The sequence below is a fragment of the Monodon monoceros genome, unplaced genomic scaffold (genome assembly GCF_005190385.1).
Source record: "Monodon monoceros isolate NGI ecotype Baffin Bay Population unplaced genomic scaffold, NGI_Narwhal_1 Super_Scaffold_19, whole genome shotgun sequence".
NCBI lineage: Eukaryota > Metazoa > Chordata > Mammalia > Artiodactyla > Monodontidae > Monodon > Monodon monoceros.
Window position 1 is genome coordinate 26135550 of NW_021703775.1, and position 27417 is coordinate 26162966.

General features: G+C 44.9%; 1 long non-coding RNA gene across 9 annotated transcripts in view; it reads left to right on the top strand.

Annotated features, from left to right (window-relative positions):
• Positions 1-106: 106 nt before the first annotated feature.
• Positions 107-27417, top strand: part of LOC114901122 — a 44731-nt gene continuing 17420 nt past the window's right edge. For 3 of the 9 annotated variants that reach the window (XR_003795025.1, XR_003795026.1, XR_003795020.1), the window contains exons 1-3: positions 107-248; positions 3259-14025; positions 14536-14626. This is a non-coding gene — a long non-coding RNA (uncharacterized LOC114901122). Of the gene's footprint in view, positions 249-3258; positions 14026-14535; positions 14627-19101; positions 21107-27417 lie in introns of those variants that run through there. The other 6 variants (XR_003795023.1, XR_003795022.1, XR_003795027.1 and 3 more) reach the window with 5 other exon arrangements.

Sequence of the window (27417 nt, forward strand, 5' to 3'; positions counted from 1 at the left end):
CAGAGGAGGAAACTTTACTTTGAATCTCATATGTTAGCATCCCAGGGTTTGAATAAATGGATAATATAGTAAAGGATTTTAAACATATGTTCTTCCTTATTTTATTCTTTCTGACAGAGTTTTGAAAAGAATCTTGCTCCAGAAGAACGTTTCTCCCCCTTGGATCTCTTAACAAAATCCAAGGACAGAATGAAGAACTTGGGCTGATTATTGACTTAGCAAATACTCGCCGCTCTTACAAGCCAGAGGTAAATGGAAGGCGTAATTGAAAATGACCTTCTTTCTGATACTGTAATAATTCATAGTAGTTCAGTAGTTATCATCTTATGCTAAGGTGAGTCCTGGCCTTCTCTCGTGGGTTCAAAAAGGGAAGCTAGTGGTTTCCTTAAATACACATTTGTAATTGCTGTTTCAAAATGAGATGAAAGATATGAATTGAACTATAGTATTTGGCAGTAGGCTCTAGATATGCTTAAGAAATTCTATAAGCTTCCATGTTCTACATTTTGAAAATGAAGTAAACTTTTCGTAGTTACAGTAGTATCCTAAAAAGAAAGAAAGGTATGTCCATTATGTCTTTAGCACTTATGTTAAGCAGTTGCCTGAGCATGTTTAAGCATCAGTGTAAAAGACAATTGTTCTCTAAGTTTTATGCTTCCTTTTCCTGATGCCTTCTGATATAGTACAGAAACCCATCTATTCTCTTGGCCCATGTAGGACATTCCAGTGCAAAAGAATTATCCTCCTTCTGACCTGTTCCATGGCCTTGGGAGACAGTAACACCTAATGTCTTTTAATATTTGTAGAGCAGTTTGCCATTTAGAAAGTTCTTTCATATCCATTGACTTAGTTAATCTTCACAGCAATCCTTTGCTCTTGAAGTGGAAGTAGTACTGATATCTCCTACTGAGTGCTTACCCTGCACTAAGCTCAGAGGATAGACAACTACAATTACTAATTTTCCAGACGATGAAACTGACTCTCGGAAAAGGAAGAATTGAAATTTCAGCTCTGTTATTGCTTTTTTTTTTATTGTGGTAAAATATAGAGAAATCATATTTCTTTTAACCGTTTATAAATATGCAGTTCAGTGGCATTAAGTACAGTCACAGTGTTGTGTAACCATCACCGCTGTCTAGAACCAAAACTTTTTCATCATCCTCAACAAAAACTCTGTAACCATCAAACAGTAACAACCCCATTTTCCCTCCCACCAACCCTTGGTAACCTCTATTCTATTTTCTGTCTCTGTGAATTGGCCTATTCTAGGTACCTCGTGTAAGTGGAATCTGCAGTATTTGTCCTTCTGTGTCTGGCTTATTGCACTAAACATCGTGTTTTCAAGGTTCATCCATGTTATAGCACGTAACGAAATGCCATTTCTTTTTTGGCTTAGAAAATCCCATTGTGTGTATATAGACCATAGTTTGTTATTCAACGGTTGATTGACACTTGGTTGTTTTCCACCTTGTAGGTATTGTGAATCATGCTGCTATGATCATTGGTGTACAGATATTTGTTCAAATCCCTGCTTTCAGTTCTGTTAGATGTGCAGCGTAGGTAGTAGCAGAGTTGTTGGATCATAGCCTACTGCCAAATACTAAGCTCTACGCTTAACCTGTGAGAAAGTGCCAAACTGTTTTCTACAGTGTCGTCTTGTTTTTAAACAATTATCACAAATTTTAAGCATATACAAAAGTATAAAACTACTGTGAGTGTTCCTTGTATACCCATGAACTCATCCAGCTTTCTTATTTACCAACTGATGGCTGTCATGTTTTATCTATACCCCCACCTGTTTCACCCCATTCCGTATTATCTTGAAGCAGCTCCGAGACAACATGTAAATTACACCTGTACGTTTTTGGTACGTGCATTTAAAATATAGGACTTTTATTCCTTAATATCATTTTTTAATATTAAATACCCAGGGAGTGCTCAAATTTGCAGTTGTCTCCTAAACGTCATAAAAAATTGTCTATAAGAATTTTGAATTAGATCCAAATAAGGTCCACACTTTGCCGTGGATTGTTAGGTCTCTGAAGTCTTGTTTAATCTATAGGTTCTCCCTCCATGTCTCTCTCACTTTTTTTTTCCTCCTTGAATTTTGTTTTTAAAGAAACCAGGTAATTTGTCCCATCTAGATGCCGATGATTACATTCCATGTGTTGGTAACATATTCTTCAGTCCTTTTATTTCCTGTAAATCGGTAGTTGATCTGAATGAAGCTTGCATGTTTTGTTTTGGCAAGACAGTTTCATGGGTGATGATGTGTTCTTCCATGGAGACGTATATAGTTGTGTCTTTCTGTGGTATTAGCAGTCACTGATGATTCATACCTACATCCATTAATTCAGTTGAGGCTTCAAAGACTGGTGAATTCTGTTGTTGTTTTTTTCACTTATTAGCTGGGTATATTTGTACGAGGAGAAGATTCCCCTCATCAGCTGTTTGGTTGCTCAGTTGTAGAGGCATGATTCTCTTCTTTTATTTAACAGTTTTCAAAATAATGAGTTGATTCACAAATATCCTCCAGTGTTGACCAGTTTTGTAAAATTTTATTTATTCCTATCACCGTGGACTCCGTTACAGTTATTATTCTAACTGAGGCCCTATCTTTGGCCAGTTGGAGCTTCTCGGTGACTCCTGAGTCCTTTTGACATGACATCAGTTGTTTCTAGACTTTTTCAGTGGTCAGAGCTAGGAAATATGTACGTTTGTTTTTAATATTTTTAAAATATGTCATAGGTTCCTCCTGCTACTTTCCATTTAAATTCAGAACTAGAGAATTTTCACTTATCCTTTTCTGTCTTCTATTGATAGTCTACTTTCTCCCACCTCAAGAATACCAGTTCTCAACAATGCCTGAAATTGCCTCTGTTTCCTAATTCGAATCCAAGTTCTTCTGACTCTATTCTACTACTCTCCTTAAATCACAGCCGCTTTATGGCCCTTGAAATGTAAGATAGAACATAAATGTAGGTAGAACTGTTTATATCATTTTGAGTTACATGTGCATTCATTCACATAGATTTGCTTTTCCTTTTGCATGCCTGGTAACTGTCCGTTCTGCAGTTTTAATGAAAATCAAGTGATAATTACTGGTTAAAGCAGCTTTGGAAAAAATGGCTCTCATCAGAATGACTGACATACAGAGTTTAATGTACTCTCCTGGTTTATATTCTGCCTTCTCTAATTAATTTTTTATTCTTTCCCTACGAAGGAAATAATACATATTTTCATGGTTTTGCCTTATAGGACTTACCAGAAACTATTCCTTATTTAAAAATGTGTACAATTGGGCATCAGGTGTCAGATGACGACACTAGTTTTAAATTCCAGTGTGCTGTTAATGGGTTTCTGAAAGAACATAAAGATAACGGTGAGTTGCTTTTGTGTTTGTTTTTGTTTTTCCTTTACCTGAACTTTGGTATGCATTTTGAGTGGGGTTGGGGATTTTTAACATTTTTAATAGTTCTGACATTAGTGTCAAGTTGTGTTTGGTAACATTAAGGTGGAAATGTCAGACGGTGCTAATAGAGTACGGTGTTTTTCCTGTTTATGGTCACAAACAATTTAGTTTAGTTTGGAAAGTGATCTTTGTGAGAAATATGAACTGAGCTAGCTTACTTATCTCTTTTTTAAAAATTTGAATGGAAAATACATGAAAACATAAAAATGTTCTTTTGTCCTGTTTATTGGTTGAGAGGTGGAAGAAAAGGTTTAGACTCTCAGGTTCTTAGCGTACACAAAAGAGAAAACAAAAAGCAAAGGTTCAGAGTGAGACAGATCCCTAGAAGCAAAACAAAGCGGAGTGGACCAGGTAGAGTGGCTTCCTCATCATATATGTGTTTAAGATATTTTTGCTGCTTTTACCCTTCGGGTGCAAGTGAGGAAGAACACTACCACCTCTTACTCTTATCTTCAGACAGGAAGAACTTAAAAGGCTGGTGTTTTCTTGTTTCCGCTTTAAGATCTACTCTGTTGATAGTAGGTCTTAATAGCGTGTGAATTTTAAGGATCCACTTGCCTTTTTCTAGCATCTAACTATCAGAAGGAACATGGTGTTTGCCATGTTTTAAGACTGAGGAATCTTTTGTCTTTGGAACACCACTGACGCCCATGTGAAAGTGTTCATTTTGTCCTCTTTCTAAATTTAGCCTGAGGAGTGTGCACTTTATTAAATCAATGTAACAGACAGTAAATATTCCGTGTATATATAAAATGATGCACATATATACATAAAACAGGGAGTAGGGGAGAGGGAATAGAGATGGAGGTGGGAAGATAGGGGATAGGAGGCGAGAGAGAGAGGGAGAGACTGGAATTTCAAGATAAATTTTCATTCTATAACCTGGTTGCTTAATGCAGGTACTAGCTCTTAAATATCTTCAGCCCTATTCACAGATCTTCCGTGTACTTTAGCTTTAAAACTTGAGAGGCTTGGCCTGTCCTGTGATAACCAGGGTGTCTAGAAAGGAGGCAAATTATCTGATGTGTTTAAACTGTAGTCACAGAAATGTTACCTCTTAAGACGTTAGGGCGCAGCTGCCGGCCTACTCACTTCCTCCAGGCTCCTTTGTGTGTGTTCTGTCTGTTCCGCGTGGGCTAGAAGATCCTTACAAGTGCATGAGAACACGTTTGTAAACCTTGATTGTTCACATGTTATACCAAGTGTAGTCCATTGCATATGCTGACTCCTCTGTGGGTCTTCTGCATGCAGTGGGCTAACTTCACCATGCTGTCTGCCATTGCAGTCTCAGGACCTTAGTTATGGTCCATTGGTGACTTCCTCTGCTGTAAGGCCCTCCCACAGATGCCAGGCTCACTGATAATGAGGAGGAGACTATACTACGCACTCCCTAGAATTGGTCGAGACTCAGAAAATGAATTGTTTCAGTAAACACCGAGAGCCTTATAGGTTTGTTGTTAGGGCACGGGGATACGGAGGTGAGTAGAAGTCTTTGTTCAGTAGCAACTTACAGTTGTCTAGGAAGAGAAACATGTAGTGAGTATAAGTGGGTTAATTATGATAAAAGAATCAAGTGCAGCAGGAATATAGAGGAGAAATTGAGGAAGGCCTGACTGAGGAGACAGCGTTTGAGCTGGGCTTGGGGGAAGAGGATTTTGCCGGAATGAGGAAAGGACAGCCCAGGTATTGGGGACAGGTACAAAAGGCCCAGGGCTTGAACTTGTGCTCTGGAGGGGCAGCCTCTGGTGTGACTAGAGGGTAGTGTGAAAGGGCAAAGAAGTCATACATTCATTTTCAGCAGATATTTGTATAACACCTTCTAAGTTGAAGGCACTGTTCTAGGAAGTAGGAAGAGAACAAAGTTCTTGCCCTTACGTACTTTCCATTCTAGTGGGGGAGAGAGATGAATGAATAAGTCAATATGTGGAGTGTCAAGCGGTGGTAAATGCTTTGGAGAATAACAAAAGAAGATGAAGAGGTGAGGGAATGTGGTAGGTGATCAGGGAAGTCCCCTCTATTAAGATGTCGATTGAGCAGAGCCTTGCAGTGAGAAACAAGCCATTGGATATCTGGGAGAGTGGAGATGGGGTGGGAGGGTGTGTTCTGGGAGAGTGGAGATGGGGTGGGAGGGTGTGTTCTGAAGCAGAAGGAATAGTAGGTGCAAAGTCCCTGAGGCACGCCTGTGCTTGGCATGTTTGAGGAATAGTAAGGAAGCCAGTGTGGCTGGACAGGGGAAAGTGAGTGAGGGCAGGGCAGTAGAGAATGAGATCAGGGGAGGCTGGCAGGGCAAAGGAGGGAGGTGGATGATGTAGGTCCTTGTAAGTCATAGTTTGAACTTATAATTCAGTTGGAGAGACAGACTGATATTTGTTTATAAAGAGTTCTCAATGCTGTGCTAACAACCTGGGCTGTATTCTGTGCTAAGTGAAGATGTTCAAGCGACAGAGCAATCCAGCCAAGTTTATATTTTAGAAAGATAACAGCGTCACTATCCAAGACACATTGTAGACTATGTATGTAGTACGTGTATAGTGTGCTGCTCTTCTATAAACTACAGGATACCTGTTACGTACAAATACTTACATACAAGATACGAGTGTGAATGTAAGCGCTTGGGAAATATCTGAAAGAACCACACAAGAAACTGGGAGAGTCGGACAACTTTCCATGTCCCGTATGATTGGAATGCTGAAGGGTACACACACGAACTAATGGACGTGTGCTACCAGCCTCCGGCTAAGGAGGGAAATTGCAGGCATCAGAATCCTCTTTACCGATCAAGCGCGTTAATCCGCCTGCGTGATGACAGTCATCTCGACACGCCACGCGGTGGCGCATGCGCGGTAGAAGGAGGTCCGCGAGCTGCGTGGGCTTGTGCCTAGGCGCCTGTGGTTCGTGGCCTTGTGCTGGCACCGGGGATGCCGGGTTGGCGACTTTGGCACTCCTGGCGGGGGTGACATGAGCCAGTTCGTCGGCCACGAGGAAGGGCGGAAAGCACATCCCGGAAAGGTAATACGCCTTGGCCCCTGGGCGTTGCCGGTGGAGCTCGGAGCCCCTGGGCCTGGGCTTCCGTCTCTTGTGCTGTCGCCTGTCACAGTGGCCCCCGTGCGCTGGCCCGTCCGCGCTGTGCTAGGGGGTGCTGGTCGTCTCGCGGCTCAGTTCATAGTAGCTGAAAGGGACAGTGTGTGATGTTCTGATTTCTCCCCATCGTTTTAAAAGGGAGGCTCTGGCCATTGCTCCTTGGGTAAAATGCAGCGGGACTGCTTTTTAAGATGGGACTGTCAGTGTTGGGGACCCTCCTTAATTACCAGGATGGGATCCCCTTCAGTTCCTCAAGCTGTGTTGTTTAGGCACAGAAAATGTGAGTAATAGGCACCGGAACTAAGTTTGAGTGAAAAAACGCACCGGTACCGCCGAGTTTTCCATCGAGACAGTTGATCTGTGTTGTCTCTTGGAATTATAAAGGGCGTACTGTTGCTTCCTAACCAGTGTCCTTTGAGAACTCTACCTCTGTACGTTCAAATGATGAATTTTGAGGCTTTGCTCATACGTGTAGTAAACCCTTAAATTCCCTAAGACCTTCCTTTCCTCCGTCTCATACCCCATTAAGCCCGCTTCAGTTTATCTCCTGAATTTCTTCTGAATCTGTCAACTCTTCCTCAACATCCTAATACTGAACTTGCCTGTCTGTTGCAATGAGGTCCTAACTAGTGTCCATATATCTTGTTTCCTTCCAATCCATTCTTCACACAAGAAACCTTAGAAGCAAGTTGGGACATTGCTCATAAACATGGCTCAAAAACATTGTTTTGAGAATAGAAAACAAACTGTTGGCCTTTAACACTCTGCGTGGTCTAGAATCCTGTCTGCTTCTCTGCTACGTGGACTCCAGCTTGGTGCCTCTCCAACTTTAATATGGGTATGCCTCTCTTGTGGATCTTGTTAAATGCAGGCTGTAATTCAGTAGTTCTGGGTGGGGCCTGGATTCTGTGCTTCTAATGAGCTCCTAGGTGACGGTGAGCCTGAGAGCAAGGGTCCAGCTCCTGCCTTTCTCCCTTCTTTCTGGAAGAGCAGGACGTCTGCCCCCCCGGGAGGAGAAAACATCTGCAACGTGACTACTAGTAACCAGCTTCCCTCACAGGCAAGGGACCTTTACCACTGCTCCCTACCATTTTGTCTGAGGCGCAGCAAGCCAAAACACTGACATGCTGAGGTTTGCAGCAAAGAGGAGGTTTATTCACAAGGCAGCCAAGCGAGGAAGTGACGTGACAATAGGTCTCAAATCCGCCTCCCCAAAGGCAAGGGGCTTGGGGTATCTATGGGATAAAGAAAAAAGAAGCAGGGCAGTATGAGGCATGGGGAGCATGAGGAAAGGTGATTGGGAAAAGGTGTGCTCATTGTTCTGAGCTGGCGTAACTAGGCTACGGGGCTCAGCACATCCTCAGGCTGTAGTTTTCGGCCCTCTGATGGCAGGAGGTCAAAAGGCACTGGGCCAGGTGGAAGATCGGTGGTCCTCTCCAGTCTTAACCAGCTCAGCCTAACTAGACACAGCTGATTCCAAGTTCCTGGACAATACCCGGGGCAAACATCTTATTGCTTATGCTACGTGCTATTTGGAGGACGTGCAAGTGTTCAAGCTACCTTGAGGAGTGAAGACAGGATTTGACTAATCCTTACACATGGTTTCACCTCCAGATGAGCAGAAGAGGCCTGTAGGCTGAATCTGGCTCCTGGCACCTGGAATTGGAGGCAGATGGTTTAAAAACAGGCTCTCCCGCCCTCTGTGTTATCTTAGGTAGATAGACTACTGAACCTTCCTGTGCCTGTTTCTCCACCAGCAGCATGGGGACACTCAGAGTCCCTCTCTTGGGGGCTGTTATGGGGGTTCAGTGAGCTATAGATGCATGCACAGGCACACGGGAGACACCCAGTGTGTGTTAGCTTCATGCTTACTTTTTATTAGGAGACCAGTATTGTTAGAAGATTTCTGGTTTGGACAACAAATTAGATAGGTGGTCATTACTATAGTTTATGCAACAGCAATTCACATTACCATTTGCAAAAAAGCAGTTGGTTGTCCAACGGGGATTATAAACATCCATTTACCATGAGCTACTGAACAGATACTTTACACAGTAACTACTTCAAGTACTATTTAAGATCAACTCTCTATGTTGTCTTAAGCAGTTGTTAACCCCCAATTTCGTGAATAGTACCAAGTAAGTCACTTGAACATCAGCTAGAGCAATCTGTTATCACTTAGCAAGCCTAAAGCTATAGTTCAACAATTTTATTTACTGTCCTATGACAAAAATGACTCTCAACAGCTATGCCCTGGATAAGTAATCAGCTAAAGCTAGTTTGACTGACCAAATCTGATTTACTGAGTTAATAAGCCAGTTGATTTAGAAAGGTCTAATGCATATTTCTCATCCATTCAGCATTAAACTGTTTCCCATGCCTAAAATGTCTTTTTTCCCATTCGTACCTATCCAGATTCCTACTTCTGTGCCGTAGGGCTTGGCTGAACTACAACTGCCTTTAGTGACACTTTTCTCACCTGCACAATTGGAGATAATTTTAGTCTCCTCAAGACTCCCACGGGGTTACCTCTGTTGTGACACTTGACGATTTGGTGGCATATTTTACTTTATTTTATTTTAAATAGCCTTCCATTACTCCGTGCACATGAAACGGTAAATGCTTTCTCCTAGTAAACGTGTATAACGATTTTCTGAACTCTTCTGCTCTGGGCAAGATTCATGAATACACCAGGCAAACATAGTGAAAGAGGAGACAGTACTTGTGTTATATTCAGTTGGGTCTTGATACCTAAGTGTGACTCTTAACCAAGGATTATGCAGTAATTAAGGACACAGGTTAAAGTTGTTTAGAGTGTGTCCTAAAGTCTCCCTGGCAGAATTTAAATCTCTACTCTGGAAATTGTAGACCTGAGACAAATTACTTCCCTAAACTTCATTTCCTACATCTGAGAAAGATAATAGTATCTACCTTGTAGTAGACTGAATAGTACCATTGCCCCCAAATGTCCACCTTCTAATCCCCAGAACCTATGAATGTCACCTTAAATGGCAGAAGGGACTTTGCCAATGGGATGAAAGTAAGGGTTTTGAGATGGGGAGATTCTTCTGGACTACCTGGATGGACGCAGATGTAACCACTGGTGTTCTCGTAAGAGAGAGGCAGAGGGAGTGTTTACTCCAAAGAGAATGTGATGATGAAGTTGGGGTTGGATTGATGTGGCCAGAAGTCAAGGAATGCTGTCAAGGAAACAGATTCTCCCTTAGAGCCTCTAGAAGGTGGATGGACGGCCTTGTCAACTCCTGGTTCCAGCCCAGGGAAACTGGTTTTGGACCTCTGTCTTCCAGAACCATAAGAGAATGAGTGTGTTTTGTTTTACGCAAGCTCATTGGTAGTCATTTGTTACAGCAGCCATAGGGAACTAATGCGTACCTCATAGGAACTATTTCTCCAATTAAAATGTGTGACTGGAAACACACTTGGTGGCATGTCTGACACACGGTAGGTATGCTACTGTGGGTAGTTCTTGGAAAGTAAAGCCTTGGTTTTTGAGGAATCATCAAAACCAGTACAAGGGTTGCCATGTTTCTCCTTGTTCATCCTGGTGACAAACCTGTAGAGAGAGCTCCATCCTTTCCCACAGGCCGCCCACCCCTAGTACTTACAGGGAAGAGGTTATGTCTCACTTCAGGCACCTTCCTCTTTCCCTTTCTACTTTTTGTTTCATTAATCTTCATCCAGCTGGCCTTTCTAAGTTAAAAAAACAAAACAAAACAAAACCATTTCTCAATGGATTCAGATACTACCCCAAGTTAATATTCCAACCATGTTCTTGTTCTTCTGGGTCTCACCACCAGAAATTTCTGAGCTGAAATCCTCTCTAGTTTCTAGGATCAGTCACTTTCTAATTTCTCCCTTCTCAAGTTCAGAGTCTTGTCAGTTTAGTCCCTTCCCTAACCACAACATCTATTAAGGTGACACAGCAAAGTGACGAAAGTCTAGACGGTCTGGTTTTCATCCTGGGTTTCTGCCCGCTACTTACTGTGTGGCATTAGGCAAGCTATTCAACCCCCCTGGGCCTCAGTTTCCCCCCAAAAAGGTGAATATTATGAACATTACCTACCTATAGGGTTGCCATTATGAGGATTAAGTGAGTTAATATTTGCTAAGCACTTAGAATATTACTTGTTATAGTCCAAGCACTACAGTTGTGCTTGTTAATAATAATAAATGCAATTCCAAGCGTATAACTTACTCAACTTTCTGTCATAACTTTGAAGTGTTGGTCTATCTGTTGGCCAGCGTTGCAGGGAAATGAGTCGAGGCATGGGCTGAGGCATTGCTACCAGTGCGTGGTGTGTTCCCAGAACTAGGAACAGCCGTGTGAAATAGGTAGTGGTTCTACTTGGAGACGGGGCAGACTGGAAAATGACAGCCCTGGAGGTGTGTCCATAGGTTTGGTGTCAGAGCTGCTGCCTGCTGAAGCACTGATGCCGGCCTAAGCCGTAAATGGGGAGGGGGGGCTGGGGAAAACAAGGGCAGAATGGAAAGGGAAAACAGGGGCAGAACGGAAAACGATAGCCCGGGAAGGAGGTGTGGTGTCCATCGCTTTGGGGTGAGATGGGCTGCCTGGCTGATCTGAGAAAAGCGAGTGAAAGTGGGAGAGCTTCTCCCTAGCTGCTAACTCTTCTCAAGGTCTAGCACGCACTGAACACTGGCCTGCCGGCTCAGCCTGGGTGTTGACATTGCATTGTACGTGTCACAGAGCAAGGGCGGGCGGGTCAGGGGGTGGGCTGGGGGCCCCACACAAGCCCAGCCCCTGGAGAAACCCGGCCCGAGGGCAAAGAGCCCGAGCCCTTCTGGACTTTCTAGCGGCTGGGACTTGTCGCTGTGGGTGGCAGGTGTTTGGCACCGGATGGGCCACCATGCGGAGACTGTTGGGGACTGTGGAAGCCTTCTCCTCCAGAGCTCACGCTGCCTGGGCACCGGCTCTGCAGACCCCTCAGCCCTGGGTATGTATCGGCCAGCCCTTCCCCGCAACGGGGCCCAGAGGCCAGAGCCTGCCCAGAGCTGAGTGCAGGAGGCACCCAGAGCTTGCCAGGCTGTGGCCCGCCTCCTCCGTGGACCTCCCCAGCTTGTCCGCGAGCCCTGGAGACAGGAGCAGGAGCGCCTTCTCCAGGGCTGCTGAGCTGCCAGCATCACCGTGAGCCAGGCGGTGAAGGTTTCTGAGCAGGGGATGCAGAGCCCTGACCCGACTGGATGCTGCACCCCACGATGTCCCTTCCTGGCAGGTAGGTTCTTTCTTCACTTGTTTTTCGAAATTTGGTAAAAGAACATTTCAACCTTCGACTGTTCTTCAGGGTATACAGATGGTAGTGGCTTAGCCGGGATTCGAAGCAAGCCTGTGTGATTCCAGAGCTCGTGCTCTGGACTCTGGTGCCTCCTTATCATATATGCTTCATGTGTTACTTTTTCTTTTGTTTCTTGAAGTCCTTATGATACTCAGCCCTAAGTGCCATACCTGTAATGAACACATCCACTGCCCTGTAGGAGGTGTTCTTTTGTTCAACGCGTGAATTGGTCATCCACCACACTGGGTTCTAATCTCAGAAGATAGGTCAGGGACCACCAGTTGTCAGCATAGCACCATCCCACATTTCTAATTGAGGCTTGGAGCCTAGATTTTTCCCTTTGGTCTAGTTTGAAGGATCCAGGTATGTAAAGCTTATATTCTAGATAAATCATGGGCTATCCTGAAAGGAATTCATCAATGAATTATTCTGTATGGATTAGAAGCCAGTTTCTCTGGCCTTCCTGGAGTATATCCAGTAAGGCATCTCATTCATGTCTAGAAAGCAAATATATCATTTATTGCAACTTCAGCGTGGAGCGATGTATTGGTTTAAAATAAAGTACGAGCAACACAATTTGGTCATTGTGAGTATGCCGGCTGGGTCCACTCTTTACTACACATATGTAACTCTAGAGCTTCTTATGCCCCATAGAGGAGACATACTCTTGTGTGTCTAGGACAAGGGAAACATGTGTTGTTATTCAGGAGCTGGAAGCTACAGCATGACAGGAAAGAATTGAAAAATCCTGGTCTTGGTCTACACGTCACTTTACCTTGTTCGAATCTTGTTTCTTTGGCTTGCTTCATTGGAGTGTTTTCTCTCTCCTGGGACTGACATTGTGTGTTCTGTATCAGGCATGTGACATGTAGAAGTTTCAGAACCCAGAATCATATAGATCAGTAAAAATCTATATATTTTTGTTTAAAATCTATTTAAAATCACACTGGGCATAATTCATATATTCCAAAAGTAGTTTGACCCTCTGCTCATGAGATTCTTTTTATGGTATGTCGAAGCAAATTTGGACTTCCATCCCCAATAAACTTTGAGGTTGGAGGACACAAAAGCTTTTGCTCAGGCCTAAATTCTGTCTGAAAAAAAAGGGTAACTATTATAAGCCCTTTCTAACCTCTCCAGGAGCAGAAATGATTTACAGCTATGGCATTGAACCATAATTTCTTGATCTCGTTTGAGAAGAGTTCAGTAAGAAACAGTGTCTTGATTTTTGTTCGTTGGTTCCCTGTTTTCTTGTCTTGCGTACCAACAATCCACTGTAATACGTGAGTGAGTATGGCAGCAGGCTGAGTGTTCCCTGGAGCTCATTAAATGAACGTGTTTTCCTAAAATGACTTTTGTCTCCTTGTTTTCAGCCCCTCTTCTTTCCTCTGTCCTTTACTATAACCAGGGCTCAGCAAAAGCTGACTGGCTTTGTGCAGACCCTACTTAGGGTAGTCTTTTCTTCATTATTTTATTCATGGCCCCTCCATTTCATTGTTTGCCTTCTCGAAATGTGTTGAAATCTTTCTGTGGTTGATGACTTCCACAATGTCTTGGCTCTTATTGGTTGATTAATTTTGGTATTTCTACAGTTTTATTTAAACATGGTTTCAGGAGGACCAGAAAGTAAATATATTTCCTAGTCTGCCATCTTGAGCTGAAAATCCCTGTGGATTTTAGCATCCAATGTTCCCATGGGTAAAAAACCCAACCTTGGCATTAATAGATGCACACTCAAGATTTCAGCTTTTCTTGAGCAATCACTAAGGATTTAATATGCGGTCACTTCTAATGGGAAAATAGTAACTATCTCATGGCGTTGATTTGAGGATTAACTTAGATAATGGACAAGAAAATGCTTTGTAAGGTTTTAAAATCTATAAAAAATGTTTTTTGTTATTATTTGATTTGTTGCTATTTCAACTTTAGCTGACAGTTGTTTGTGACCTTGCTTATGTGAGAAAATGCCTTCTGGTTTATTGTTTTGAAAGCCAGATTATATTTTTCAATAGCTCAATGGAAATGGCATCATTTGTGAAGTTGAAGGGTGAAGGCATAAATGTTTCTTGACATTTGAATCAACTATTGGTCTTCTGGGGCTTGTCCTTATTCTCCTGCAGTCTCTAATCAACATGGCATCCAGAGAGATCCTGCTAAAACGTAAGTCAGATCATGTCACTCCAGGCTCTTCAGTGGCTTCTTCACAGGAAAAGCAAAGTCCTCAAAGTGCCTCCACAGCCCTAGAAATCTGGGCCTCTGTTTCCTCTCTGACTGTTTCCTTCTCCTCTCCACTTTGCTCCCTCTGTTTTCCACACACTGACATCCTTTCTGCTCCTTGGATACTCCAAGCCCACTCTTGCCTCATTGCCTTTCCATCTGACTGTTCCCTCTGCTTGTACTATTCACTTCCCAGATATGCACCTTGCTCCCTCTCACAACCTTAGGTTCCCTCTTAAATTTTATCTTCCCCAGAAAGCCCTCAGTGATCACTTAGTTTCAGATCGCAGCCTCCTCCTACCAGCTAACAATCTCCATCCCCCTTCCCTGCTTGCTGTTTTTCTCCAGCACTTACCTGATATACTAGTTATTCTACCCATTTATTCAATTTTTATTTACGTATTTACACTTACGATTTTATATTTGCTTCTTTACTTTTGTCTCTCCCCTCAGCTCGAGAGAGGCTATATTCATCTGTGTTAATCACTGCTGTGTTTCCTGAACATGCCTAGAAAACATACTGAGGAAGGGTGCCTGAAATTTGGTAAGGGAGCCATCAATTTTCTTGGCTGAATGAAGAAATATGTTCATAAATTAATGAACAAATCTCTGGGGTTTCTGAATTAAGGACTAATGGGAAGAGGAAGGCAAATGGTTGGGACAGGGTACTGCAAGAAGTAGTATTTGGAGTACTCTGATAGCTCTCCTAATAGATAACATTTTGTTCATTTAAATAGTTTTAACGAGAGAGCTGGGAACTAGGGACACACATCATCGAGGTTTTATAATGCATTCTGTAGAGTTCTTTTCGAGTGTGTTCAAATATCATTGAAAATATATGCATGCATATAAACCTCTGTTACTTTATTTAGTGCTTTACAAGAGCCCCTCAAGGAAGGGGTAGTAGCAACTATCAGTATCCTTCCTTTATGATGAGCTTAATTTATTCAAAATTACATCCTAATTTATTTGTAACTGTGAAACTAGACTTAGTTTTTTAGTAGACCCTCCCTAGAAACCTATGACGTTAATAAAACCAACAAAAATGTGTTCAGTTTCCAGTGATACACACACTACAGACTCATTTATGGGTCATCCATTTTAATGAAGGGAAGAAGTGATTTAACAAACACAGAGCAAACAAACAGAATATGAAGGTTTGTCCTCCATTAATATTAGTAATGGGTAAAGTGGGCTCCAACGCCTTCAAGGTAGCTTGAGACCCATCATCTCTGTGTCATGGGAAGGGGGATGCTCGGCCAGGATGTCTTTCTGTGTCACTGAGAAAAATTTCCGTAATATATAACGATACTTACTGAAACGGATATGGGGCATTTGGGTAATTAGGAAACCATTAGCATATTTTTCCGGAAGCCTTGACTACGAAACGAGGATAGTAGATTTGGACACTTGCAGCTATGCAGAAGTTGTTTGGGTATTCATCTTTATGCCGAATGAAGTAAGCTTATTTCATCTCTGCAGCTTCCCATATACCATTTTCCCACCTCTGTTTTGTGTTTGGAAAGACTTTTAGAAATTAAAACTCAAGTTAAAAAGTGAGTGATGGGCTTCCCTGGTGGCTCAGTGGTTGAGAGTCCGCCTGCCGATGCAGGGGACACGGGTTCGTGCTCCGGTCCGGGAAGATCCCACGTGCCGCGGAGCGGCTAGGCCCGTGAGCCATGGTCGCTGAGCCTGCGCTCCGCAACGGGAGAGGCCACAGCAGTGAGAGGCCCGTGTACTGCAAAAAAAAAAAAAAAAGAAAAAGAAAAAGAAAAGAAAAGAGAGTGAGTGACAACTTAAATGATATATGGAATATTTTGCTGACTTAGAAGAGCATGCAGAATTAAATATGACCCAGTTGAAATGTTAATTTTATTTTAATGTGTATATTGGGGTGGAGTCTTAAAGGTGCCAGAAAACAAGCATTCACCCATCCTGTTTGGAACTGCAGCACACAGGCACCTTCAGTTACCAGTTCTGTTCATTCCACAGAATCATCTTGGGAAAACATACTGTTTTTTATGTACCTGGTGTATATCTTAACCAGTTTGAAGAATTTCCCAAATACCTGTTAATATGTAGTTCTCCGATTCCAATCTTGCCACGTCCTGTACCAGTGACACAGCACACAGGAGTTTTATTTCTCTTTCTTTCTCTGGGTTGTTGAGAACCCAACGAAAGAACAATGGAATGGCACCAAAGAGATCAGGGTTCTTGACTCAGATTTACCATAAAATAATAGTGTCCTCTTGGGAAAATTATAGTTGTTCTAGGCCCCTTTCCTTTTCTTTACTTTGACAGAGCTGCACTAGATGACCCCAAGTAACACTGCGCTCTTTGCAGTAGCAGCTTAGACGTTATTGGTTTTCTGAAACAAATGAAGACAGTGACACAGGAAACTGTGCAACATCTCTGTAACGATGTTTTCTTAGAGTTGCCTCCATTTTTCAGATGATAAGATGGCTGAGCACAGAAGTAGGTGTTTTGACCAGAGGTCCCAGAGTAGATGGAACTGAACCACAAGTTTCCTTCATTCCTGAAGCTCACTTAGCCAAAACATAGGCTTCTGAATATTAAGCTGTAAAGCATATTATCAGTGTGCTTTAAAAGAAGCGGTTCTTCTAGGATTTCTAATTAATAGCAGGCGGTTTTGAAATTCTTAGAAGATCATCGAATTTTGTGAGATTTACAGCTCTATTTTCCTGTCAAGCAGGTTGTATCAGTGCCAGACAATCATCTGAGCTTCTGGATGCTTCTCTGAACCTCTTGAATTTTTCTTCTTGCTATCTGAAATTCATGCCAGATAAGCCTTTTTGTAGAGAGCGTGTACAGACTTGTCTATTTTCATATAAGAAAGCGATGCAGTGAGCCAGGTCAGAGGTTAAGCCCTCATTCTCAGAGTGGTATTGAGCTCCTGGTGAAATGTAATCCTCATTTCCTCAGAATAGAAAAGCAGTTATCTCACGTTTTTAATGCCATTAACTCTTTATACATCTATGTATAATACATATATTTATTGTACCTACGAGGTGTGCTCTCTTTGGGAAGTACAAAGCTATTTGAGACGTAAGTTGTTCATTTTTTTGTTTTCCCACAAATACTGTGACCCTTTGAGCAGGAAGGTCTATGTTTTACTAACATCTAGAACAAGCAGCTAACACGGTGTCTAAGATGTAGTCAATAAATATGAAATAGGTAAATGAACACATTTTTAAGGAAGGGCCAGGGCATGAACAAATAGAAAATTTTCATTTTCAGTCACAAAGCCACAACAGACATAAAAATGATACAGACAACAAGTGCTACGGTCATTCAAAGAAGGCATAGAATTGATACAACAAGGATCTCCCCTATGGCACAGGGAACTGTACTCAATATTTTGTAATAACTTATAAGGGAAAAGAATCTGAAAACGGAATCACTGCGCCGTACACCTGAAACGGACACGACATTGTAAATCAACTATATTTCAATTAAAAAACAAACAAACAGGCAACAGCAACAACAAAAAACCAAAGAGGTCATAGAAGTTCTTATGAGATTCCAGAAGAGAAGAGAAGCCAAATGAGGACGGGAGAGGCGGCTTTTGAATCAGTTCAGAGGAGAAGTCACAGCGGAACTAGTCATTGATCTGAACTTGAGATTAAGATTAAGATGAATTAATCTGAATTAATTAAGATTGCAAGACAGGGATATTACAGATGAAGATAATCACATAAACTTACTATACTGAAACTTGCAGAGGTTATGAGTGTTGTTCAAGATCCCAAAGCAAGTGCGTTGTGGAATCAGAATTTCAAGTGAGGCCTAATGAACTAAAAACAAACCAACACAGAAACAAGCCCTTCCTGTGACACCACGTTGCCTTTGAAGTCGTTTTTTTCGGTGGGTTGGCAGAAACTGGTTCCAGTGTTTCTTGCAGGAATGACTGGCCATAGGACTGGGCGTCGTAGCTTCCTGCCAGGCGGCCGAAGGTCGCAGGCAGGTGGGTCACTGGGACACACGCGGAGGGGCTCCTGCCCGGCCCCCTGGCCGCTCAGTGCCCCTGCCCCAGAGCGGGGGTGGGGGCCTCAAAGCAGCCTTGTCTGAGTCCCCTGCCACTAGAGAGAGTATTGGCCCAACACTTGTAGAAAACGGGAACCTTGCTGGCGGTTCAGTGGAGGGACACAAATAAATCTTTGCCGACTTTCTGCTGAAGCTCACGAGGGTTCACTCCTAAGCCTCTTACAAGGTCAGCTGCCGAGGCTGGTTCCTGGGCCCAGATGCTCAGCTGGCGCCCCCCACGTGGGGAAGTCACTGGGACTTGCTGAGCCTCCACGGAGACTGGCAGCAGCCCCCGAGCTCACAGGGCACTGCGCCCCCGGCCCCAGAGCCTTCCCTCTGGTTCTCATCACCGGCTGTCAGCAGACTTGCAGGCAACGTTCCTTTCTTTTCTTTTGTCTTTTTTAAAGGCAACTCTTGAGTACATGCATTTAACATGCAGGGAACCAGCTCTGACTCCTTGATCTGGGTCTTGCAGCCTCTAGAACCTCGAGGACATCCATTTCCATTATTTACGGGCCCAGTGCCTGGGGTTTGATGATGGAGGCTGACTCCGAGGGCGTCACCACGTGCAGGGTGATGTCAGTGAAAGAATCCCGTGGCGAGGGCCTGCCTGAGGACCACGCATTCCCGGGCCCTCCCCGCCCCCTGTCTGCAGCCCTGCGCCTGGGAGCGGAGCTGGTGCATCACGTGCCCGAAGTCGTGGAAGTTGGTCTCCCGCTCATCATGCTGCAGCAGGGAGGGCAGATTGGGCGTAGGCTTGGTGAAGTTGGCAACCATGGGCAAAAAAATGAGTTTGCTCTGTCTAAACCAGGTGCTTCCATGGCCGCGGTGGTGGTCAGCCTGACGAGCTCTCGAGCTAAAAGGAGACGCAAGGTGGGAACTAGCCTCCAGTTTAGGTCCTGAGCGGCCGGGCAGAAAGGGAGGCGTGCGGCTGTTTCCATGAGCTCTTAGTCGCTGTTCTGCTTTATTTTAAAGGAAGTACCCTTTTGAAGACGCCTAGGCCTCTCGGGAGTGCATCATTGTCCCTCCAAGGTCACTGAGTACCTCCAGACCCCTGTGGGCCGGCTGAGCAACATCGAGGCCCGTTGGTCTGTCCGGTGGAGGCCGTCTGAGTGTGCCGAGTGACGGGCAACGCACTGCACGTTCCTTGAGGAGAGCTACATTTCCAGAGTCCTCGGACAGCCTCAGGACCCCATTTCTGGTGAGTCCGAAGTGCCCAGGAAGTCTTTGTCATGGCCCTCGTGTGAGCTGCCGTGAGAAAACACTCTGCTTTGACTACTTCGAGGACCTCGTCCCTAAAGCCACTCTGCTGGAGGAGAAAGTCAGCAGCTTACCACGCTGTGGCGCTAAAGGGGCACCCAGCATGAACACATGCCTGGAGGTAAGGCCCTGATTTCCGTGCAGAAGCGGAGGCGTGCAGCAGTTTCCATGAGGCCGTGGCCCCTGCTCTGCATATCTCTAACTGCAGCCCAGTTTTCTGGACACCTAGGAGGCTCGCGTGGGCACCCTGCTCCCGGCAGGAACGCTGAGTACCCACAGGACCCCGTGGGTCTGCTAATCAACATCCAGGCCAGTAGCCCTTTGGAGGCACTGTGTGCATGCCGAGCGTAGGGAAACGCACTGCACTCTCTTTTGGAGCAGCTTAATTTCCCCAGCACTCGCACGCGTTCGGGAACACCGTTCTGGCACGTCCCACCTGGCGTGGAAGTCTTACGCGTGGCCCTAGTCGAGCTGCACTCAGATTAACCCTCGGCTTCACATTCCACCTAGGACCTCCTGCCTGAAGTCACCGTGCCTCCTAGAGAAGGTCGGCTTGCGTACTTACTGCAATTTCAGTTCTGTTCTTCCTGTGGCACTGCAGGCTTCTGAGTAGCCACAGGCCCAGAGGCGTAGCTACGGCGTTCCTTGGTTGAGGCAGTTTCCTTGATGCAGAACACCCTACTTCGAGAAGTTGATTCAGGGAAGGAACCACAGGGTAACCTGTGTCTCCTTGGACTTGTTAGAAAACACAGGGATGTATGCTGAGTGTGCCCATGAAAACGGGGGCCTGCTGGCACTAGGCTTGCTTTCCCATTTTGAAGGCTGCTTTCGTGCTGCCTTGAAGCTACCTGACAGTCCCTGCTCTTGACAGGCCTGTAAACACTGTAAGACTGCTTCGGGGAAAATTATGAGTTTGCTCTGTCTAAAGCAGGTGCTTCCAAGGCCGCGGTGGTGGTCCGCCTGACAAGCTCTAGAGCTAAAGGGAATCTCAACGTGAAGACTTGCCTCCAGGTTAGGCCCTTAGCAGCCGTGCAGAAGGGGAGACGTGCAGCTGTTTCCATGAGTTCTTAGTCGCTTATACGCTTTATTTTAAAGGAGGTACCCTTTTGAGGACTCCTAGGCCTCTCGGGTTATGCATCATTTTCCCTCCAAGTTCACTGAGTACCTCCAGACCCCTGTGGGCCGGCTGAGCAACTTCGAGGCCCATTGGTTGATCCCTCGGAGGCCCTCTGTGCCTGCCGAGTGATGGGCAACACAGTGCACGTTCCTTGAGGAGAGCTACATTTCCAGAGTCCTCGAACAGCCTCAGGACAATATTGCTGGTGAGTCCGAAGTGCCCAGAAGACCTTGTCATGGCCCTTGTGTGAGCTGCCATGAGAAAACACTCTGCTCTGAACACTTCGAGGCCCTCGTGCCTGAAGTCACTCTGCTCGAGGAGAAAGTCAGCATCTTACCATGCTGTGTTGCTGCCGGCACACCCAGCATGAACACATGCCTGGAAGTAAGGCCCTAATTTGCCGTGCAGAAGCCTTTCCAGGACATTTTCCTTCTCTTTCGGAGGCTTCTAACACACTATGAGTCTTGATTGTCTACCTTCCATTTGTTTATTTTTTTTAACATCTTTTTTGAGTATTATTGCTTTACAATGGTGTGTTAAACAGTTTCTGCTGTATAACACAGTGAATCAGTTACATATATACATATGTTCCCATATGTCTTCCCTCTTGTGTCTCCCTCCCTCCCACCCTCCCTATCCCACCCCTCTAGGTGGTCACAAGGCACCGAGCTGATCTCCCTGTGCCATGTGGCTGCTTCCCACTAGCTATCTATTTTACGTTCGGTAGTGTATATATGTCCATGCCACTCTCTCAGTTTGTCACAGCTTACCCTTCCCCCTCCCCATACCCCCAGGTCCATTCTCTAGTAGGTCTGTGTCTTTATTCCCGTCTTACCCCTAGGTTCTTCATGACCATTTTTTCCCCTTAGATTCCGTATATATGTGTTAGCGTACAGTATTTTTCTCTTTCTGACTTACTTCACTCTGTATGATGGACTCTAGGTCCATCCACCTCACTACAAATAACTGAATTTCGTTTCTTTTTATGGCTGAGTAATATTCCATTGTATATATGTGCCACATCTTCTTTATCCATTCATCCAATGATGGACACTTAGGTTGCTTCCATCTCTTGGCTATTGTAAATAGAGCTGCAATGAACATTTTGGTACATGACTCTTGAAGAACACTTGCCTAACGGACCAGCTCAGTCCAGAAATGGGCCAGTGAAATGGAAAGTAGAGTCATGTACCTTCCATTTCATTGGCCCATTTCTGGACTGAGCTGGTCTATTAGGCAAGTGTTCTTCATAAATGCAAGCATGGGATTTCACTGACATGCTGCTCTCAAGTCCCACAACTCTAGGAATAACAGTGATTCCAAAAATATAATTATCTATTATAATCAGGCTCCTATAGGCAATAGAAAAATAAAATAATTTATCCAGTTACTTGTAACTGTTTAACTGTAATAAATTAACAGTTACTTGTTAAGTAAGTAACAAATTAACAGTGATATAAGTGCTTAATGAGAAGTGCAAAGGCTTCAAAGAGGGAGCAGATACAAGATCCATCTGGTTGGGAGGCGTCAGAAGTCTTGATGGAGAAGGTAGCACTAAACTGGATCTTGAAGAAAGAACAGAGCCTTAGTCACGTATTGGAATTTGGTCAAGTATGGTCTGACCACTGGTGATAGGGGCGTAATGATGCTTGGAGATGAATCCTGCATCCCAGCAGACAGAGCTGGTTCTCCTGGAATACAGTGCTTTACACTACTTAATAATTCACTTGTCAGATAGCTGCCTGATGGGGTCAGCATGTGGTACTGAAAAAGCAAAATGTTCAGGCCCTCAAGTCAGAGCTGCCAAGGCTTGGGTCCCACCCTGCCATGTTCTATGGGGTTGTGGGAAGGATATCTCAGACTTGTGGGCTTCGGTTTCCCATTTGTAAAATGGAAACAATATCAACCTTAGCTCTTAGGTTGCTGCCAATATCAAATAGTACAGCATAGGAAAAGTGCTTTCTCACAGTGCCAGGCATCTAATATCTCAGTGAATAACAGCTGTCTCTCCTTCCCTGTATGTACCTGCATAGTGCTGAGATAGTAAAACCAAATAAGAGTCACTGCTGGTGGCAAAGTAAAACTCTTGACAACAGTTTGGCAGCTCCTCCAAATGTTAAAATAGAGTTACCATATGACCCAGCAATTCCACTCCTAGGTATATACCAAAGGAATTGAAAACAGGTGTTGAAACAACCACTTGTACAGAATGTTCATAGCAGCACTATTCACAATAGCCAAAAGGTGGAAACAATTCAGTTGTCCATCAGTGGATGACTGGATGAACAAATGTGGTCTATCCATACCATGCAACATTATTCAGCCATGAAAAGCAATGAAGAACTGATACATGCTAGGACATGGGTCAACTTTGAGAAAAAAAGTGAAAGAGGCTGAACGTAAAAGTTCACATATTACGTGTTTCCATTTAAATGAAACATCAAGAATAGGTAAATACATAGAGACAGAAAGCAGGTTAGTGGTTGCCAGGGGCTCGGGAGCGGTGGAAATAGGGAGTGACTACCTACTGACTAACAGTTCTCCTTTTGGGGTAAAGAAAATGCTTTGGAACTAGATAGAGGTGGTAGTTACACAACATTGTGAATGTACTAAATGCCACTGAATTATACACATTTAAATGGTTAATTAAAAATAAAATAATAGAATAAAATAACACACCTGCCTTACCTTTAGGAGTTCACAATCTTAGCTGGGTCTCTTTAGACTCTTAAGAGTTGGCTAAGGGAACTTCCCTGGTGGTACAGTGGTTAAGAATCCACCTTCCAATGCAGGGGACAAGGGTTCGATCCCTGGTCAGGGAACTAAGATCCCACATGCCGTGGGGCAACTAAGTCTGCGCCACAACTACTGAGCCTGTGCACCACAGCTGGAGAGAAGCCGGTGCGCTGCAACAAAAGATTCCACGTGCCGCAACTAAGACCCGACGCAGCCAAAAATAGATACTTAAAAAAAGAAAAAGTTGGCTGAGGCACATTTGCATCAACATGGATGGACCTAGAGATTATCATGCTAAGTGAAGTCAGAAAGAGAAAGACAAACACCATATGATATCACTTATATGTGGAATCTAAAATATGACACAAATGAACTCATCTACAAACAGAAACAGACTCACAGACGTAGAGAACAGACTTGTGGTTGCTAAGGGGGAGGGGGCGTGGGGGAGGGATGGATTGGGAGTTTGGGATGGTCAAACGCAAACTATTATATACAGGATGGATAAACAACAAGGTCCTAATGTATAGCACAGGGAACTATATAGAATATTGTGATAAACCATAATGGAAAAAATCTGGAAAAGAATGTACCTATATGTATAACTGAATCACTTTGCTGCAGAGCAGAAATTAACACATTGTAAATCAAGTATAGTTCAATAAAATAAGTTAAAAGAAGAAGTTGGCTGAGGCAGAGACAGGTAGATCCCCGAGCCTCAGTTTCATCATCTGCATGCAGGGCCGAGAGTGTGGAATGTGCTGAGCCTCCAGACTTCATTTCTTACACAGAATTACCCGTAATTCCTCTCTCCAGAGGCAAGTGCTGCCAATGTTTGGTGTAACCATTCAGACTTCTCTCTCTGCATGCTTGTGTGTATAAATTATTTTTGTTATATTTTTCCAAAAATGAATGAAAACATACTGTTTTATAACCTTTATAGCTTGGTGCTATATTTTGACAATTATTTTTCATGTCAATAAATCCTTCTCATGGCTATGAGGAAGGTTGAAAAGCCTGAATGTAAACCAAGGACATTGGGTGTTGAGGAAGCCACAGAAGCTGGTGAGAATACAGGAAAGAGAGGGCAGGGACAGATCAAGGACCTCTGGCCTCTCAGCTTGACTATTAGGTTTCTGACTAGTTATTATTAGATAGACTCATTAGGGATACTCAGCTGTACTTTGGAGCCTTCTATTCTGTTTTGATTCTTCAAGTTTTGCTTAACATTTAAAAAAATATTAAAATGTACTGCAAACAATGTAACACACCCATGGCTCACCACCCTGCCTTCACGTTAGTTAAACCCTTGTGGCCTTTTTGCGTGCTGAAGATCTGGAGCCTCAGCAGTCTCCATCACCAGCCCTGGATTCCAGCTGCCAGGATGGCACCTTTGGGGTGGTCATGATCTGTCTCTCCAAGTCTGGTCTCTCTTCAGCGTCTTCCTGGATGCTCTTGCCAGAAATCTGTCTGTCATCTCTGACCACTTCTTCATCCTCAGATCATCAACTCCTGCCATTTCTACCCTGAAAATGCACCTCCAAGTGGGCCAGGTCACACCCATGGCCTAACTCTGGTCCAAGTCACTGCTTTCTAGCAGGACCAACTGAGCAGCGACACCTTTGAGCAAATAAGAAAAAGGTGCCTTTTCCTTTGGTCAGACTCAGCTCTGTGCCAGGGCTCATGGATTTTAGTTCCCACTAGCCTTGTTGGGCGAGGTGCTCTTTTTTTTTTTTTTTGCGGTACGGGTCCCTTTCACTGTTGTGGCCTCTCCCGTTGCGGAGCACAGGTTCCGGACGTGCAAGCTCAGTGGCCATGGCTCAGAGGCCCAGCCGCTCCACGGCATGTGGGATCTTCCCGGACCAGGGCACGAACCCGTGTCCCCTGCATCGGCAGGCGGACTCTCAACCACTGTGCTACCAGGGAAGCCCCGCGAGGTGCTCTTTTAAAATGAGCAGCCTGCATATCTGTATCTGGAGGCCCTTCTTTTGCCTGGACTGCTGTGCTAGCCTCTGGGGGCAGGGGGATATATGCTTCCATTCCTGGCTCTTCCAATCTATTTTCCACATGTAGCCAGAGTAATAGACACACACCACACACCCCACCCCTACCTCTGGTTATGTTACTCCCCAGCTAAAAGCGTAGCAATGGCCTCCTGGTGTTCTTGGAATAGAGTCCAAACTTCCTAACCTGGATGATAGGCCCTGCATGGCCAGGTCCCTGCTGCCCTCATCCAGCTGTGAAGCACCTTGTGTGCTGAGCCAGGGGACTTGGACTCTGGTCTGTGATGACAGAGCACAGGGTGAGGGGCAAATTCCCCAGGGTCATAGCAGCTGTGTGGAAGGGCTGAGGGTGGACATCAGGGCGCACCAAGGTGCTGGGTGAACTGCCATGGTGTGGGGTATAGGCCATCCACAAGGGCAAGGACTCCTGAGCTGTTCCAGACCCTGCATACCCCTCCAGGTTAATTCCCCAGTGATCAGAGAATGCAGAATGGACTCCCTGCTCCATCATAGCCCAGCTACTTGAGCCTGGGATTTATGATGAACAAATATCCAGGAGCTGGTCCCTGGAAGTGGAGTGTGCCCTTGGAGTCTCTCCTGGATGCCAGCTGGAGGCTGAGGGCAGCAGCTGCCCTGGACACTCAAGACTCTTGTCGTAGCAGGTGAGAGGCCATGGGTGGAAGGACAGTGTTCTTAGGTGTGGCCTGGAGCTCTGGACCCTCCTCTGGCTCTCAAGGCTGGTCTATTTTTGGTGTTTGGCTCTTATGCCACCTCAACAGCCTGAAAATTTGCAAACAAGTGGGAAGAAGCCTTTGTTGAAACTTGTACTTGGAAACACAGGACTACTGCAGTGTATGGTCCCTGGGAGAGGGACACATGCTTGGCTGCTGCATGGTGCCACCCCAATGTATGGAGAAGCTGAGAGCCAGGGAAAGGGGAAAGAGGGAGAGGGGAGGGTACTTCATAACCAGAGATTTGTATATGTTATTTTATTAAGTCCTCTAAACAACTTCAGAAGGCAGGTTCTTGGAGAAGATTATGTAACATGCCCAAGGTCATGCATGGAGACAGGACCAAATGCAGACCTTTCTGCTGACTCTACACCTCCCAGTGGTTGTGGCCTATTTCCTCTTGGGTAGAAGCAGAAGGACACATCCTTGAGCAGGGTCATCCCCAGTTCTGGGGGGTGGGAGGATAAGCCACTCACATGGCTTCTTCTCTCTCCCCCAGGGCTGCCAGGAAGTCATACAGGGACTCCTACCTCTCTCTTGAACTTTGAGATCCAGACACAGAAGTCTTCCATGTCTCCTTATCAAAGTCACAAATACCAGGAAAATTATCGCAAATGGGTCGTGGGCTTGTTCTCCAAGGTGATGACCAAGCACCTTCCCACCACCTTCCACCACATCCTAAAGCTGCCCCGAACCCTTGTGCTCTTGCTTGCGGGGGCCCCTTGCCCTATTCCTGGTCTCTGGCTCCTGACCTTCGTGGCCAGTCTTGCCCTCCTTGCTGCCCTGAGGTTTCCTGCCAAATACCACTGGATCCAGTTTGAGGTCATGTCTTTGCACAGACATGTCTGACATCACCAAATCCTACTTCAGTGAGAGTGGCTCCTGCTTCTGGGTGGTTGAGTCTGAGGGGCAGGTGGTGGGCATGGTGGGAGCACTACCTGTTAAGAAGGACACCCTGTGGAATGAGCAGCTGCAGCTGCTTCACCTACGTGTGGCCTTGGAGCACCGTGGTCAGGGGATAAGTAAAAGCCCTGGTCAGGACTGTCCGAGTCTGCGTGGCACCAGGGCTACAGCAAAGTGGTCCTCAGCACCAGCACACTGCAGTACTCTGCCCTGGCCCTTTACCAGCGCCTCGGCTTCTGGAAGATGGGCTAGGTTTTCTTCTCCACAAGCTACAGGCTAGTTGCTGTCTCTGCAATTCAATTTATCTACCGTCTCCCCTCTGCTCAGGTCTCTCAGGCACTGGAGCAAGGAGGGGGCCCTATGATCTGTGTCGTTGTGGATTAGTTAGGAGGGATCGGCTCTGCTGCAGTAATAAGCAGATCCTGAAGTCTCATTTCGACGGCACAGTAAAAGCTTGCTGCTTGCTCACATTGGAACCCAATGGCCTTGGTGGTGGGGTGGCTCTGCTCCATTCAGTTTTTGGAGTTGCTACTGTTTCATT